We start from the raw sequence: 19,058 nt of genomic DNA, 5'->3' as shown, positions 1-19,058 counted from the left end.
TATGTACAATACCATAACCATCTTCTCCCAATTTAACTCAAAAATATTTGGTGATTTTTTTGATATCTGCAAATCTATATCTTATGAGAGCCAAAGGTTATTGGTTTTTAATAAATGCCTCAATTGTGCTTTACCATGTCAGTAAATTGATTTAATTATATTTTTAATTTAAAAAAGTATTATTATGCTCATTTAAATTCTTTCTTAACAAATAGCAGCCACCCTATTCTTTTTTTTTTTAATGTTGGAAATATAAAACATGAAGAACACTAAAATTATGACATAATTAATAACATTATAATGAATCTTCCCACTTAAGTTGATGATCACATCAGCTCCTATAATAATTCTTCCCATTTCAGCTGATGATGTCATAAGCTTCTACACGGCTCCTCTCAAAAAAATAGTTGCATCGACCATTGTGCCGACTTGATGAATAATGCCGGCTTATCCGATGGGCTAATTGGCTAATCTGATGATATCTTGGGTCTCACATTCATGCTCCAAATATTACCTTTTCTATTTCTGTTTTTTTCCTTTGCCCGACACTCACTTTTTGTGAACTCATATCTCTATCTCTCCCTAAATCTTTTTCTTTTTAAAATGAAATCGATGACAATGTTCCTGGGGCCTGCTTGATGAGCAATTTTTTAAGGACCACGTGGAGTATGAGGTTGCTGACGGCACTATGCTTGTATGGATTGATCAAGTACGGCCAATGCAGAAAGTAAGGGTGGTACGTTCATCCAATGTGTTTAACAAATTAAACTTACACATGTGTGGGGTTAAAATTTAGAGAAGTCTTGCTAGGATGAGATTTCAGTGGTTAAACAAGGATAGGATTTCAATAATCAAACAATTTCGGGCGCTACTTGTCAATTTTTTAAAGTAACAAGTCCACTTTGACTCCTTACACAGCCTGGCCTATCTATTTGTCTAACTTCTATGATGGCAAAGAAGTTGCATAGCTTTGAGAAATTAATGAACAATCAAAATATCCTTTGACAAAAGGATAAGCTCAAGTCATGATTAACTCAGACTTATCAGCAAGTCTAAAAATATAACATGCTAAGAATAGCTCACTGGTCTTAGAGCCCTTAGCTTCACAGCCCTTGTCCCCCCCCCCCAACCCAAAAAAAAAAGCCAAACCGAAAAAGAAACAATTTAGCAACAACATTTGATAACCATACATACCGTACTATGAGACCCTACCTGCACTTCTTCCACATTTCTCAACCCTAGTGTTCCTCTGGCAACATGTGGGAAGGGCTTTGAAAACCTAAAATTTCTGTTGTGATAGTAGCAGTGGTGGAAGATTCTAGTTCTACTCTGGGAGGTGAAGGCATGACAGGTTTTGGTGGCATTTCCAACAGGTCAGATCTTCTTTCTAACATTTCAATCACCCTACTCATTGTAGGTCTTTGACTTGGAAATGTTTGGATGCACCACAAAGCCACAATGGTCATTCTCTTTGCAATATTATTTTCCCCTATGTTATCAGCCCTATTACATCCCAAACTACTATCTTGTTCAAGTTGAACATAAATATAATCTGGGAAATATTTCTCAGTTGAACAATTGATCTCAAAATTCATGTTCTTTCTCCCTCCAACCATATCTAATAGCATCATCCCGTAGCTATAAACATCAGACTTATGTGAAACTCCGCCTATGTTTCTATTCCAAACTTCTGGAGCAAGATATCCTATTGTTCCTCTGGCTTCTGAAATTGAAATGATGCTTTCTTTTTTAGGACAAAGCTTAGCAAGACCAAAATCTGAGATCTTGGGACAAAAAATTTCATCTAAAAGGATGTTATGTGGCTTTATATCCAAATGTAGAATTCGAGTGTTGCATCCTCTATGCAAATACTCAAGTCCTCGAGCTATCCCAATTGCAATTTGATACAAATTTTCCCAAGTCAAGCATAGACTATTCTTATTTGCATTGTTGTGAATGAACTTGTCAAGAGATCCATTGGACATAAATTCATATATGAGAACCTTTTGTTTGCCTTCAAAACAAAACCCAAGAAGGGTAACAACATTTACATGGGAAGTCCTACTGATGCTGGCAACCTCATTGATAAAGTCTTCTCCATTCTCTTTTGATGCCTTCAATAACTTTACAGCAACAGGGCGGCCGTTGAGGAGTTTTCCTTTGTATACAAAACCATAACCACCCTGTCCCAATTTATCTTTGAAAGAGTTGGTCATTTTCTTGACATCTGCAAATTTATATCTTGTGAGAGCCGGAGAACCATGATTTCTAATGAAGGCCTCAATATTTTGGTCATCCTTAGATGTCTTGCATAATCCAATTATTCGCCTCCGTGATTTGATTTTACGAGAAAGCAGCAGTCCTATTGCTCCGCTAATGACTACAGCAGTAACACCAACTGAAATGCAGAGTGGTAATGGCTTTCAGTTAATATACTTGTCAAAAGAAACTACTATAAAGTATAAAGTAAGTTAAGAAAAGAACTAAGAGAAGATCTATCACCTATAATGAGTTTATTTCTCAATGCACGTCCGCCTGTTTTATTTCTTAATGCACGTCCCCCTGTTCTGGCTATTATACGCAGAGAAGACAAAGGGGGGGTTACAGACGTATTAGAACCCGTATATGAAGAAAGAACAAAACAAAAGAAACGGATATAAAAAGTTATCCAACTCAGCAATGGGAAATTATGAAATGCAGATGATTGGATTAACATTACCACTAACTTTTGAGATGAGTTTTGTCCTTATAGAAGCAGCAGAGTTTATATTTATCAAAACCGCAGTATCCGCCACTTTTTACACAGTAATGAAAACCAAGTTCAGGTGCAATCCAATTCAAAGGAAACGCCCATCTTTAAAATTTCAGTTGTAAGGCTCCATCTGATGCGGTTGTATTTAGATTATACAGAAAAGAAACAGTAGAAGTGACACCACCATCATCCTCTGTATTGTTTCTTTTGATGGCCCCAACCTCCCAGTTAAGTTAACAAGTTGGCTATGAGGAAGAGGCGCTAGACTGGAAACATGAAAATGGATGACTTGCGACTTGCGAGTCAATGCAACTACTTCGTTGACATCTAAAATCTCCAAAATACCCTCAAGATTAAGTAGTTTCCACTTCCAGACCAATAATTGCCCTCATTCAGTAATCTTGCCTGGTAAAGTCATTTTCTTGTCGTTGACGCTTTCATGCTACTTTTTTCCCCCAAAAAAAAATGATTTTTTATTTTAAAATAATTAATTGAAAATTTTAAATTTGAATCACCCAAATTAAATTTGGGTGCTTATCGGTCTGCAAACACAAAGCCTTTTCAGACTCGAGCTTCGCCATGCAAATTAATATGTGGCGTCCCATGATTTATCAATGGAAATGCAAAATAACACTCTTTATGAAATAAACTTTCGATAATTATGAGTTTTAGGATTTATATGGAAAGATAATTATTTAAAAAATATTTTTAAAGTTATAATTTTATTAAAAATAAATTTAATGTTGACAAATTATAAAATTTTAATGAACATCTTTAGAAATTATTATGCATTTTTTAAAAATTAAAAGTATTCAGTACTTTTATTATATCTAAAAAATTATTAATTTTCACTTCTTCCAAAAAGTTATACTCCATCCAATTCAAAATATAGGATAAATTTTGTTAGATGGGTTTTGTTTTATAAAATAACATTTACTTTTGTCTGAGCATTTAATGAATTTTTCTTTTCGATTTTGTCCCTCATATATTCTCTTTTATCTTTGATCATTTTAAAAGTACGGCCATGCTCTGGAGGAAAGAAAAGGAGCGATTGTGGATTACTTGAAGACCTCAACGAGAACAAAGGATGCCGTAAAATTCAAACTTCATGGTGCCAAGGAAAGTAAAAGCGTCAATCACAAGAGAAGATGGCTCCATCGTCCCAAGTGAGAAGACGGTTCTGGTTGTCTAATTACCAATTTATTGAGTTTGACTAGAAACAAGCCGTTTAGGCATCTATCCCCTTGTATCCAATTGAAGGCAATCAATTTGAATAAAGGCATCTCTATACTAATGATTAATACGCAATAATCACAGCCTCAAGTACAGCGTAGCTAAGTAGTATGGATTTGGCAAGTAACGAATGCACACTGAGATCATAAAAAAGGAGAGAAGGAGGTGAAGAGGCGCATACCGGGAGAATCATTTAGGTTGTACTGCACAAGAAACCCTTGACCTAAAGCTTGTAGAGGGTCGTGGTAATAGATTTCTATTGAAACCGGCACCTGAATATGATGCTTACAATAGTTAACAAGGTAGGGGTCAATCGCGACATCTTCCGTTAAGAAAGCATAATTGATAGAACGGGGATTGGAGCTTGTCCCAGGCTGGCATGCGAATTTGAGTACATCAGACGAAGAGACTTGGCAGTCGTACAATAGGGTCACGTTCTTCATAGATGGCTCGTCGTAATGGAAGGAATTGAGCGGGGTACTCACAGAAGTGTTGGACGGTGAGGAACAATTATCATAGACAAAGTCCGTTTGCACCAGCTTCATCTTGTGAGAGTCTAGATTAATCCATGTGACATTGAAAGTCTGTGAACCGATTTGAATGGAAGGGTAGTCACCTTCATCTTGGGGACAATTGAGCTTGAACCCATCTTTGCCACAATAGTCGGGTCGAATTATGTCTGACCAGAAGGGGTAATCGATTTTTCCTACTGCTCCACAAGGTGTTGGGCGGCACTCCTTGTTTGGTTGGGAGCAGGAAAGCGGGAAAGAGGAAAGGAAGAAGGAGAAGGTGAGGAACAGCATATAGGCCTCCATTGTTAACTCCCTGCTTTATGACAGCATGCTGCCTCAGCATTTATCAGTCTTTTTGGTTTTGGGTCAAGGCAGACTACGACTTCAAGTCCTCTCTTCTTCCCCATTCCACAAATATAAAGTGGGTGTTGACTATTCAATGCGTATTCCAGACGGCCCCAAATAAAAGCGTCTAATTGGTAATTGGTAATTAAAAATCGACGTCATCAAAATCTAATTTGACCGCACTATAACCGAGAAGAATTGGATTACTGGTAAATCAAAACCCCTCTGACAACTAAGTTGGGTACTTCAGTAGCCCAATCATAGGAGCAAACAGGGTTGCCAAGCGCTTGGTTTACTTACCCCGTACCATCATGTTGGATGGGGTATTGATTTGATTAGCAAGAAGTTTTTCCAAGTGATCTCTAAAGATGTAGCGAATCAAAAAAGCCTATGACAATAACAGAACACTGATTTGCAAGTCGCAGAGCAATTGAAGGGCCAAATAGAAGGAACAGGGAAAGAAACCATACTTGCAAAAGTAGGACACGCCAAGTCACGAGGTCCATCTGTACAATAACATGAAAATTGAGACCTATCATCTTTCATCCCACAGGCTCCTCCAGATTCCAAGCATTTTTCACAGTGACCCTCGTCTGCAATATACTGCATATTAAATCCTTTATCCAAAGTAACCATCAGCGATTTCAATTCCACCAAAAGAATTCACAGTGACAACCCACGTAACTGGCACCTGAAGTTGAACTAGTTCTGGGAATTGAAGCAAGAAATTGATCCAAAAAGAAAGCTTGCTTTTCTCTGTCATCCCTGCACGTGATGTTGTTCCGGCCGATCAAAAACCCAGGGACACAGTCATGGAATATGGTCATGTTCACAACGGTTGGGTCGAAAGAAAACAGAGTGCGGTCCAAAGAAGTGTTGGTGAAACGGAAAGAACAATTGTCGTAACTTGGATGTCTGTTTGCTGACAATTAAAACGAGAGGGATCGAAATCGATCAAGGTGAAGTTTTGAGGGCGATTTGAATGGAAGCCATGTCAGGAGACAGGCACGATACTTCGAAACCATCTCTGCCACCGTAATGTAGTCGGTTTCCTCCCCAGAAAGGATAGGATATGACTTAAAAGCGCGGCTGCATGTTACGTACTTATGACCATCTTTTTGACTCGGGATTGTGCCAGAGTCGTTGTTAACAACAAGAGGTAGAAGAAGAAGGAGTTGCAGGGTGTGTATGGAAGCATGGGACTATGGAGATTCATTGTGCTGGAGAATGAGAGTGTCAAGTGGTGTTTTTCCGTGACCACTTACTGTGACTGGGTCCAAAAACAGAGGAAGAGGAGAAGAGGCAGGACCTAATGGGGTCTCCTAATTTTTTTTATCCCTGCAAAAGCATAGCATTTGATGCCCTCGTTACCATTCACCAAATCAATTTGCAATAACTTTTTTTAAAAAACTTTTGTCACAAATTTTATTTTTGGCTGTAGTTTATATCTAATTGAAATGAGTTAGGTCCTTTTGTAGGTATCAATAACGTTAAATAAATCAAATTAATTTATTTCAAGCATCAAACAAATACTTAGGAATAAATGATATGGCCGAAAGTCATAAAAACAAAAAATAATATGATATTTTTGTTCTGCTTAACACTATCTTGATGAAGAGAATTCTCTTATAGCAAGGAAACTATAAGAATACATTAGTACATTTGAGCAAATATACAAAAATCTTCTAAACCATATCACGCGACAATTAACTGTAGAATTAGCTTACTTGTGCATAAAATTAATAGATATGTCTCAATTTATATCCATATTTGTTTACGCTGATTTCCTTGTGATCATGTTTTCCACAACAAAAAACCCCAACAAAGTGATTTGGCTAAGGCTGAGCTTGCTTACATGTACAGATTGTTTAGATCTGGAATCTTAAATATTACTTCTAATTCTTAATATAAGAGCCACTTTAATATTCAATTTCGTTCTAAATATAGGATTCTAATTTACCTTGTCTCTCCTATTTATTCAATTTTTTTTAAAAATAGTCTTTGTAGTAGTTGCACATGTTAAAGGTTTCATTAAACGATAGTTCTGGTTATTACAGATAATTAATAAGAGTATTTTAGAAAAAATAATATCTATTTATTATAAATAACTAACTTAACTATTTGTTAAGGGGTTAATACAAATTTTGATTCCTCAAATTTATCTTCATTTTGGTTTTGGTCTCTCAAGTTTCAAACCATAAGTTTTAGTTCCTCAAGTTTTTTTTCATTTATAATATTGGTCCTTATAATACGATAAAAAATTGGATCATTTTATCCCTTGAGGGACGAAAACCTATGATTTAAAACTTGAGGGACTAAAACTAAACTGAGAACAAGCTTGAAGAACCAAAAATTATATTAACTCTTTTTTTTAATCTATTCAAATTAATCAACTAATTTTTATATCAAGATTGGAATTATATGTGTCAACCTTGGGTTTCTACACGCTAATTGCTGCTATAATCATTCACCAATAATATAAGATATAAGCATTGGTTTTGTATTTTACCACATGTATAATTCTACTAATAACTGTAGTTTAAATTATAGTTTTAATATTTACAAACCAATATATTTTTATTAAAATTCAAAAATGTAAAAATATTTAAAACAAATATGTGACTATAGAATAGATATAACAACATTAAAAAAGCTAGTTTTTCCTAATTATTTAAGGAACCCAAATTTTGTCACATTTCATGTGGATGGACAATAGAGGGGATATTGGGGGGGGGGGGGGGGAGACCGTAGATGGGTGATGATTAATTGACTAGTACCGTATCCCATCCGACCGACTAATTGCGAACCCAGCTTTCGCCTTTTGGATCCAAAACGCGTTTTGATCTTGTAAAAGCTTGTCGTCTGGCCTCCTTGCACTGGTGGGCGGGCCTACTCCGTACATGGTATCCAAATCTCACGATTTCAACTTTCAAAAGTTTGAAATTTAAGAACCATTATGTTTACGGGTTTTAATCTTCGGGGAACGAAAGGAAACACATTCACATAAACTGCTCTTTTATTGTAAAGTTCCTGCTAACCAATTTTTCTGAGTTAATATGTATGAATTTGAAGTAGATTACAAGTCCATGCTTTGCACAAAATATGAAGCACGCATACTGCTTATATATAGCTTATGAGTTGTTCATTTCTTATAGATTCTATATTATTCTATGTAAAAGATTGATCTGTCTAAAAGTTGCGTTTATCTCAGTCGTCAGCACACTGCCAGCTTCAAAATCGGAGTTCTTTTGCTCTGGAGCCAGTTAATTTCCAGCGCAGTAGTAACATTATTCCATGACTACGTATATAGCTAGGCATCTGACTTCTGGGAAGTTTCCTGAGGAGTACTACTAGTTCACACGCTTCTAGAGCTGTCTAATTGTTCATATATCGCATTTGGCGTTGAAAAACTCAAAGTTTGATATTTTTCTTTCGATACTTTTCATCTAGCTAAAAGGATATTAAGTAGCTTTACATTACATCTCTCCATACATACCTCATTGAATACTATAGATTTACGATTTAAGAAGTTCAGTAGTCATAAATATTTTGATACCATATCGTTTTCATCAATAACTTTGGACAAGATGATATTCATAAGTATAACATGTTGATGCCCAGGCTAAGAGATGTTTGACGCCAGCTTCTGATGACATGACGCTAAAAGCAGTTAAAATATGTCACTTGAAACTTGGCTAAAGGCTAACTTTATTGATATTGGAAGGAAAAAAAACAAAGATGCTAAGCAACTAACTTTAGGAATCACAGTCATAATAATCTAGGAAAGAACTTCTGAGGCCTAAAACATGGGATCTGATAATCTAGACACAACATTACTCTAATAAGAGCTCAGATCTGGTGGAAATCTGAGAAAGGGATAAGCTCAAATCATGATTAACTCAGACTCATCGGCAAACCTAAAAATATAACATGCTAAGAATAACTCACTGGTCTTAGAACCCTCACAGCTTCATAGCCCTTGCTTCCCCCCCCCCCCCCCAAAAAAAAAAAAGAAGAAAACCAAACGGAAAAGGAAACAAATTAGTACCAACATTTGATAACTGTACCTACCGTACTATGAGGTCCCACCTTCACTTCTTCCACATTTCTGAACCCTAGTGTTCCTCTAGTAACATGTGGGAAGGGCGTTGAAAACCCAAAATTTCTGTTGTGGTAGTAGCAGTGGTGGAAGATTCTGGTTCTAATCTAGGAAGGGAAGGCATGACATGTTTTGGTGGCATTTCCAACAAGTCAGGTCTTCTTTCTAACATTTCAATCACTCTACTCATTGTAGGTCTTTGACTTGGAAGTGTTTGGATGCACCACAAACCCACAATGGTCATTCTCTTTGCAATATCATTTTCTCCCGTGTTATTGGCCCTATTACATCCCAAACTGCTGTCTTGCTCAAGTTGAACATAAATATAATCTGGGAAGTATTCCTCAGTCAAACAATTGGTTTCAACATTCATGTTCTTTCTTCCTCCAGCCATATCTAATAGCATCATCCCATAGCTATAAACATCAGACTTATGTGAAACTCCACCTATGTTTCTATTCCAAACTTCCGGAGCAAGATATCCTATTGTTCCTCTGGCTTCTGAAATTGAAATGATGCTTTTTTTTTTAGGACAAAGCTTAGCAAGGCCAAAATCTGAGATCTTGGGACAAAAGTTTTCATCTAAAAGCATGTTATGTGGCTTTATATCAAAATGTAGAATTCGAGTGTTGCATCCCCTATGCAAATACTCAAGTCCTCAAGCTATCCCAATTGCAATTTGGTACAAATTTTCCTGAGTCAAGCATAGACTATTCTCATCTGCATTGTTGTAAATGAATTTGTCGAGAAATCCATTGGACATAAATTCATATATGAGAGCCTTTTGTTTGCCTTCAAAACAAAACCCAAGAAGTGTAACAACATTTACATGGGATGTCCTACTGATGCTGGCAACCTCGTTGATAAAGTCTTCCCCATTCTCTTTTGATGCCTTCAATAACTTTACAGCAACAGGGTGGCCATTGAGTAGTTTTATATACAGAACCATAACCACCTTGTCCCAATTTATCTTTAAAAGAGTTGGTCATTTTCTTGACCTCAGCGAACTTATATCTTGTGAGAGCTAGAGGACCATGATTTCTAATGAAGGCCTCAATATTTTGGTCATCCTTAGATGTCTTATGCAATCCAATTATTCGCCTCCGTGATTTGATTTTACAAGAAAGCAGCAGTCCTATTGCTCCACTAACGACTACAGCGGTAACACCAGCTGAAATGCAGAGTGGTGATGGGTTTCAGTTAATATACTTGTCAAAAGAAACTACTATAAAGCTAAGAAAAGAACTAAAAGAAGATCTATCACCTATAATAAGTTTATTTATTAATGCACGTCCACCTGTGCTAGTCACTATACGCAGAGAAAACAAAGTGGGGTTAGAGACGTATTAGAACCTGTATATGAAGAAAGAACAAAACAAAGGATACGGGTATGAAAAGTTATCCAACTTAGCAATGGGAAATTATGAAATGCAGATAAATGCATTAACATGACCACTAACTTTGAGATCAGTTTTATCCCTAGCTACAGAAGCAGCAGAGTTTATGTTTATCAAAACCACAGCGTCCGCAGCTTTTAACACAGTAGTGAAAACCAAGCTCAGGTGCAATCCAATTCGGAGGAAAGAAAAGGAGCAATGGAGGATTACTGGAGGACCTCAACGAGATCAAAGGATGCCGTAAATATCAAACTTCATGATGCCAAGAAAAGTAAAAGCGCCAATCAGAAGAGAAGATGGGTTCATCGTCCCAAGTAGGAAGACGGGCTCTGGTTGTCTAATTACCAATTAATTGAGTTTTACCGGAGACAAGCCGTTTAGGCGTCTATCCCCTTTATCCTGCTGAAGGCAATCAAATAGAATAAAGGCACCTCTATACTCATAATATGCAATAATCACACCCTCGCAAGAGAAGATGGGTTCATCGTACCAGGTCAGAAGATAGGTTCCAGCTGTGATTCAGCTGTCTACTTACCAATTAATTGAGTTTCACTCGAAGTGGAAACAAGCCGTTGGGGCGTTTATCCCTTTTATCTTACTGAAGGCAGTCAAATTGAATAAAGGCGTCTCTAAAGTCGAAACTAATAAAATGCAATAATCGCAGCGCAAGCGCAGCATATAGCTAAGCATAAATTTGGCGTGGCAAGTAATGAGCGAAAACTCTGAGAGGATAAAAAAGGGGAGAAGTGGAGAGGCGCTTACCGGAAGAACTGGAACGATCTGAAGGACCGGAAGAAACAGGACAGTTAAGAGGATGATGCCCATCGAGGCAGTAGCAGATAAACGGAGACGTATGATTCAAACCACATCTTCCATGAGACTCCCGGCATTTTCCACAAGACCCATCGACATTATACTGCACACGAAACCCTCCACCCAAACGTGCTCGAAGGGCTTCGATTTTAACTTGATGATACTCATCAGATTCTATTGAAAGCGGCACCTGAATACGGTGCTTACAAGTGTTAAGACTGTACCGGGGTGAGAGCATGTCAGGATAGACATCTTCCGACAAGAAAGCATAGTTGCGAGAAAGAGAATCAGAGCTTGTCCGAGGGTGGCATGGAAATTGGATTTCCCCAGGCAAGTCGCTTGAGCAGTTGTAGAATAGGGTCACGTTCTCCACATATGTCTGATCATAATGGAAGGGATTGAAAGGGGTGCTCACAGAAGTGTTTGTCGGAAAAGAAGAACAATCATCATAGACAAAGTCTGTTCGCACCAGTGTCATCCTGTAAGTGGATGGCTCGACCTGTGTGACATTGAAAGTCTGTGAATAAGTAGATGGCTCGACCTGTGTGACATTGAAAGTCTGTGAATCGATGTGAATGGAAGGGAAGTTATCTTCACCTTGGGGACAATCTAGGTGGAACTCAGATCTGCCACAATAACTTTTGTCTGACCAGAAGGGGTAATCGATATGTCCAAGTTTTCCACAAGGGGATGGTCCGCACTCCCAGTATTCCTTGTCCGGTTGAGAAAGGGAAAGTGGGAAAGAGGAAAGGAAGAAGGAGAAGGTGAGGAACTGCACATAGGCCGGGTTCAGATCCTCTCAGTAGCGTTTTTCTCAGCGTCTCTCAGTATCTTAACATCCTGTCCATTCAGATCATCCAAAGGCTCACAATGCACCACATCACCAGGCCCATTCTTCCTTCTTGGTCCAAGCCATTAATTCGACGACGTCATGCACAGAGCTGCATGGTCATTCCAGTATTGAGCACTGTCGGGCTCAAAGTCAAGAATAGCTTCACCGTCCAGGTATCCAAATGACTCTTCTTCCTCCAATTTCTTTCCCTTCCTTTTTCATCCTCTCGTCATTCTTCAATTTATCTTAGCCATATTCTTTCCACGACAAGAAATAAATAAGTCAGCTACCAAAGTTTCTCCTCATTTGCATATCCACCCCAGAGAGCTCCGTTTTCGTTATAGAGTTTCACCCTTTTCTTTGATTAATTTAATGTATTGGTATATATAATTTTGGCTTCATTCATCATTAAGGTCAGCTGACCCTTTTATATCTTAAATTGCGAATAATCTTTTCACAGTCGGAGATGTTTAGTTCGCCTCAATGGTTGGGAGTCGGAAGAGGGAGCAGGTGAAGGTTGAAGACGCAATGTTAGTCGCACTCAGCTAATCTGTGTGTTTCGGGAGGAATGACCATGGAGCTTCTCGCGTTTTCGTCGTTGAATGGCTTGGACCAGTTAGGAGAATGGGCCTGATGATGTGGTGCACTGTGAGCCCTTGGATGATCTGAACGGACAGGATGTTAAGATACTGAGAGATGCTGAGAAAATCGCTACTGAGAGGATCTGGATCCACATAGGCCTCCATTGTTAACTCCCTGGTTGATTTATGACAGCACGCAGGCTGGGCTAGCTCAGCATTTATCAGTCACAGCTTTTGGGTCAAGGCAGACTTTGACTTCACAATGGGAGGCTGGAGGCTACCATCCTCTATCACATTCATTTTTCTGATTTTTCAGGAACAAAACGCCTCAATCCTAAAAATCCTCTCTTCTTCCCCGCTTCCCAAATACGTATTCCAGACGGCCCCAAATAAAAACGTCTAATTGGAAATGGAGTTTCCCAATGTTTTTTATTTGTGTGCAAAAGCATAACATTTGATGCCCTCATTACCATTTACCAAATCAATTTGCAATAATTTTTTAAAAACTTTTGTCACAAATTTAATTTTTGGCTGTAGTTTATATCAAATTGATATGAGTTAGGTCCTTTAGTAATTATCAATAACGTTAAATAAATAAAATTAATTTATTTGAAGCATCAAACAAATACTTAGGAATAAATGATATTGCCGAAAGTTATAAAAACATAAAATAATCTGATATTTTTATTCTGCTTCACACTATATTGATGAAGAGAATTCTCTTACAGCAATGAAACTATAAGAATATATTATTATATTTGAGCAAATATACAAAAATCTACTAAACCATAACATGCGACAATTTAACTATAGAATTAGCTTATTTATGCATAAAATTAATAGATGTGTTTCAACTTAGATCCATATTTGTTTACATTGCTTTCCTTGTGATCATGTTTTCCACAACAAAAAACCCCCAGCAAAGTGTTTTGGCCAATAGCTTATTTACATGTATAGATTGTTTAGTCTGTAATCTTAAATACTACCTCTGTTTGTTAATATAAAAGTTAATTTGACATTCAATTTAATTCTAAATATAAAATACTAATTTATCTTGTTTCTCATATTTATTTATTTATTTTTTAAGATAGTTCTTATAGGAGTTGTACATGTTAAATATTTCATCAAATAATAATTTTGGCCAATACATATGATTAAAAAGGGTATTTAAAGAAAAATAATGCCTATTTATTACATATAACTAACTTAGTTAATTTTTTAATCTACTCAAATTAGTCAACTAACTCTTATATTAAAAGTTGAAGTAGTATGTGTTAATCTTGGGTTTCTATGTGCTAATTGCTTCTGTAATCATTCACAAATAATATAAAATATAAGCATTGGTTTTATATTTTACCGCATGTATAATTCTAATAATAACTATAGTTTAAATTATAGTTTTAATATTTACAAACCAATGTATTTTTAATTAAATTAAAAAATGTAAAAATATTTAAAATAAATATATGACTATAGAATAAATATAACAAAATTAAAAAGCTAGCTTTTTCCTAATTATTTAAGGAACCCAAATTTTGTCACATTTCATGTGGGTAGACAATAGAGGGGATTTGGGGGGAAAACCCCCCCGGGGGGCAAAAGAGACTATACATTGGGGATGATTAATTGATTATTACCGTACGACCGCCTGATTGCGACGCCAGCCTTCGCCTTTTGGCTCCAAAACGCGTTTTGATCTTGTAAACGCTTGTCGTCTGGCCTCCTTGCACTGGTGGCCAGGCCTACTCCACGGATGGGATCCAAATCTCACGATTTCAACTTTCAAAAGTTTGAAATTTAAGAACCCATTTGGGTAACACATTCACATAAACTGCTCTTTTATTGTAAAGTTCCTGCTAACCAATTTTTCTGAGTTAATATGTATGAATTTGAAGTAGATTACAAGTCCATGCTTTGCACAAAATATGAAACAAGCATACGGTTTATATATAGCTTATGAATTGTTCATTTCTTATGGATTCCATATTATTATATACTACCCCCGGTCCTAATTATAAGACCTAATTGACTAATTTGATGAGATTAAGAAAATAAATAAGTTACTTATTTGTAATAAATAGGTGTTGTCTTTCCTAAAATATCATTACTAATCAATTATATTGGCTAAAACCATCATTATTGGAAGGACTATCTTGGAAAAAAAATGCATAAATATGAGAGACAAAGTGGATTGGGATCTTATATTTAAGATCAAAATAAAAGTCAAACAGGATCTTATGTTAACGATCGGGGCTAGTATAAAAGATTGACCTGTCTAAAAGTTGCGTTTATCTCAGTCGTCAACACACTGCCAGCTTCAAAATTGGAGTTCTTTTGCTCTGGAGCCATTTAATTTCCAGCGCCGTAACATTATTCCATGTCTATGTATATAGCTGCGCATCAGACTTATGGGAAGTTTCCTTAGGAGTACTACTAGTTCACACACTTCTAGAGCTGTCTAATTGTTCATATATCGCATTTGGCTTTGGGAAACTCAGAGTCTGATATTTTTCTTTTGATACTTTTCATCTGGCTAAAAGGATATTAGGCACTCTTAAATTACATCTCTCCATATATATCTCATTGAATGCTATAGATTTACTGTTTAAGAAGTTCACTGGTTATAAATATTCTGCTACCATATTGTTTTCATCAATAAATTTTGACAAGATGATATTCATATGTTGATGCCCAAGCTAAGATATGTTTGATGCCACCTTCTAATGACATGATGCTAAAAGCAGTTAAAATATGTCACTTAAAACTTGGCTAAAGGTTCACTTTATTGATATTGGAAGGAAAGAAAAAGGGATGCTAAGCAAGTAACTTTAGGAATCACAGTCTAATCTAGGAAAGAATTTCTGAGGTCTAAAATATAAGATTTGATAATATAGACACAACATTACTCTAATAAGAGCTCGGATCTTGTGGAAATCTGAAGAGAATGATAATTAAATACCATCTAACAAAATTAATATAAAATGAGAACATGTATAATGCTTGAACTTCAAATTTTATTACTCAAACTTTTATATAAGTCTTCATTTTGTACTAATTTACTCAAACTTTTATATAAGTCTTCATTTTGTACTAATTTTCTTATAAGGCCTTTACTTCTCGTTCTTCCAATCTACTTCTCCTGTTGAATGGAAGGCATAACTAGTTTTGGTGGCATTTGCAATGAGTTTAGTCTTCCTTCTAACATCTCAATCACTCTACTTATTGTAGGTCTTTGTGTTGGAAATGTTTGGATGCACCACAAACCTACTATGGTTATTTTTCTAACAATATCGTTTTCCTCAGTGGTGTTTGCCCCAGTTTGTCCCAAATCTTTGCCTTGCTCCAGTTTATCATAAATAGAGTCAAGAACATAATTCTCAGTTAGGAAATAGGATTCCATAGTACACTCCAACTATGTCTAATAACATCGCTCCATAATATAAACATCAGATTTATATGAAACCCCACCTATATTTCTATTCCAGACTTCTGATGCAAGATATCCAAGAGTCCCTCTAGCTTCTGAAAGCAAAATAATGCTTTTTTTCCTAGGACAAAGTTTAGCAAGTCCAAAATCTGTGATCTTAGAGCAAAAGCTTTCATCCAAAAGGATATTATGTGGCTTTATATCAAAATGTAGAATTCGAGTGTTGCATCCTATATGCAAGTATTCAAGTCCTCAAGCTGTCCCAATTACAATTTGAAACAATTTTTTCCAAGTCAAGAACAAGTTCATTTCATTTGCCTTGTTGTCAATTAGTTTGTCATGAGATCCATTGCACATATATTCATATATAAGAGCCTTCTTCTTACCTTCCAAACAAAATCCAAGAAGGGTAACAACGTTAGCATGAGAAGTTCTACTGATACTGGCAACTTCATTAATAAATTCTTCCCCATTTCCTTTGAAGGGATTTAGAATCTTTACAGCAACAAGATTGCCATTGAGTAGCTTACCTTTGTATACAGTGCCATAACCACCTTCTCCCAGTCTAACTCGAAAAGATTTGGTGAATTTCTTTATATCTTCAAATCTATATCTTGTGAGAGCCAAAGGTTCTTGGTTTTTAATAAAACCTCAATTTGCTGGTCAACTATAGATGTCTCCCAGAATCTTATCTTCTGTCTCAATGATTTCATTTTGCAACAGAAAATAGCAATACAGATTAAAAGTGTTCCAGTTGCTCCACTTGTAAAACCTATGACACATAGTAGATAAATCTCTAAATAGAAAACATGACAGATTCAACACTAGTCTTCTGAAATAAATGAGAAGCTCATTAAAACCACCCAGCTAAAATAGTCATAATTAACAAGGAGGTGTGAAAATGGTAAGAAATATCATCTGATATGAAATATTGAATTATACTGTACTACAATTGGTTTTTAATAAAAGATTTTTTTTGACTAATTTTAAGAGATTAAGAAAGTTATCAAATTACTTAATTATAGCATATGTTATATAATCTCTTTAAAATACTTTTATAGATCATTTAATTATATATTAATTTACAACTGAGACAAATTAGTTTAAAAAAATAATAAACATAAATAGTTTAAAATAATTTTGTAACTTCATCAATTTTTTCAAATTAATCAGCTAGTCTTATAGCAAATACAAGAAGTAGTAGAAATAGTATGTAAAGTAAATAAAAGAAACATATGGACATAGAAGATCAATCGACCCATATTACCTATTATAAGTTCCGTCTTCAAATTGCTGGAATTTTCTGTAACCATGAGCAAAGAGAAACGAGAGTTATACACATAGGTACATATATACACACACGCACAGAGAGTTGCTCAAAGCGTTAACCTAAATAGGAAACAAGCAAGGCAACGAGTTTTATCTTCATCCTACTAGACAAACCAAACTACTGATAAGTTTTCTGCAATATGATATACTATTGAACGAATAAAATACTCTTTCGGCCTTTTATATAAGACCCATTTAACTAATTTGATTAGATTAAGAAAGTTAGATAAGTTAGTTAATTAAAAAAAAAAGTGACATATTTTTCCTAAAACACCATAATCATTTTTCTTAATACCTCATCTCCCTCTTCTACTTGATTATGGTTGAAGGAGTATCTATAAAGGTAATTTAGAGAAAATTGATAAATATGAGAAATAGATCTTGTATTTAGGACTAAAATCAACTCAAGAATTAGGTCATATATTAAGGACCGAAGGAGTAGTAAGACAAGAACAGGGAAACTGATATGGATAATGTAGAGCAACTGAAGGGCCTAATAGAAGGAAGTGAGGAAGAAGCCATACTTGTACACTCCAACTCATAAGATCCGTCTCGGCAATAACAAGAAAATGCAGGCCCATGGTCAACGCCCCCACAGATTCCTCCAGATTCCACGCATTTTTGGCAGTAAATCGAGTCTGCATAGAAGTTTTCTAACATGTGAGATACGATGTAAAGAATTAAAAAAAGTATGACAAGAACAGAACACTGATACGCATAATGCAGAGCATCTGAAGCGCCAAATCGAAGGAACAGAGACAGAAGCCATACTTGCGAGAACAGGGCACTCATGGTCATAAGATCCTTCTCGGCAATAGCAATCAAACAGAGACCCATCATCGGTGCTCCCACAAGTTCCTCCAGATTCCATGCATTTTGAGCGGTGACGCCAGTCTGCGTTATACTGCACATCAAACCCCTTATCCAAAGCAGCCCTCAGCGATTCAATTCCACCCAAAGGGTCCACTGTGACACCCCATGTCATCGGCACCTGAATTTGAATTGTGCAGTTTCGAGAAAGCTCCGGAAATTGTTCTAACTCAGTTTGATTTACAAAGAAAGCCTGCTTTTGGCTGTCATCCCTGCAAGTGATGTTGTTATGGCCAATGGAGAAGCCAGGGACACAATCATAGAACAGGGTCATGTTCATAACAGTTGGGTCGAAGGAGAACAGAGCGGGGTCCAAAGAAGTGCTGGTGAAATGGAAAGAACAGTTATCGTAGCTTGGGATGTCTGTTCGCACCATGTTTACTTTCCAAGTGACTGGATTGATATTCATTGAGGTGAAAGTTTGAGAGCCGATGTGAATTAAAGCCATGTCGTAGACAGGCACGTGACCTGGAAACCATCCCTGCCACAGTATCCGGGTCGGTTTCCTCCCCAGAAAGGGTAGGGCAGGTCCAAGTTTCCACAATTGAAGGTGCAGCTGCATGTTATGTATCTGTGATCATCTTTTTGACTCTGGTATTGTGGCAAGGTGCAGAGATAGAAGAAGAAGAACAACAAGAAGTTGCTGAGAGTGTGTGAAAGAAGTACGCCACAGCGGGTATGCATTGTGTCAGAGAATTAGAGTGCCGAGCACTGTTTGGGTTTCCATGGCCACCACTTTATGCGCCACGCAAGAAAACAGAGCAATAGATTGCCACAATTTAATATTACCAATGCTCTGTAATTTCAGCATGCTTCAATGTAGTTTTCTTCTTTCTGTTTTTTGGGTTTCTCTGTAATGGCAGTACTA

At 36.5% G+C, this 19,058-nt stretch overlaps 2 pseudogenes; both read right to left on the bottom strand.

The window, feature by feature from the left end:
- Positions 1-1,238: 1,238 nt before the first annotated feature.
- On the bottom strand, positions 1,239-9,945 carry LOC114755472 (LEAF RUST 10 DISEASE-RESISTANCE LOCUS RECEPTOR-LIKE PROTEIN KINASE-like 2.4; annotated as a pseudogene).
- A 5,749-nt stretch (positions 9,946-15,694) lies between these two features.
- On the bottom strand, positions 15,695-18,752 carry LOC114755471 (LEAF RUST 10 DISEASE-RESISTANCE LOCUS RECEPTOR-LIKE PROTEIN KINASE-like 2.1; annotated as a pseudogene).
- Positions 18,753-19,058: the final 306 nt, after the last annotated feature.

Source organism: Neltuma alba, unplaced genomic scaffold (assembly GCF_004799145.2).
Source record: "Neltuma alba isolate B1F8T4 unplaced genomic scaffold, ASM479914v2 tig00010270_pilon, whole genome shotgun sequence".
Lineage (NCBI taxonomy): Eukaryota > Viridiplantae > Streptophyta > Magnoliopsida > Fabales > Fabaceae > Neltuma > Neltuma alba.
This window is presented reverse-complemented; position numbering and strand designations above follow the sequence as displayed.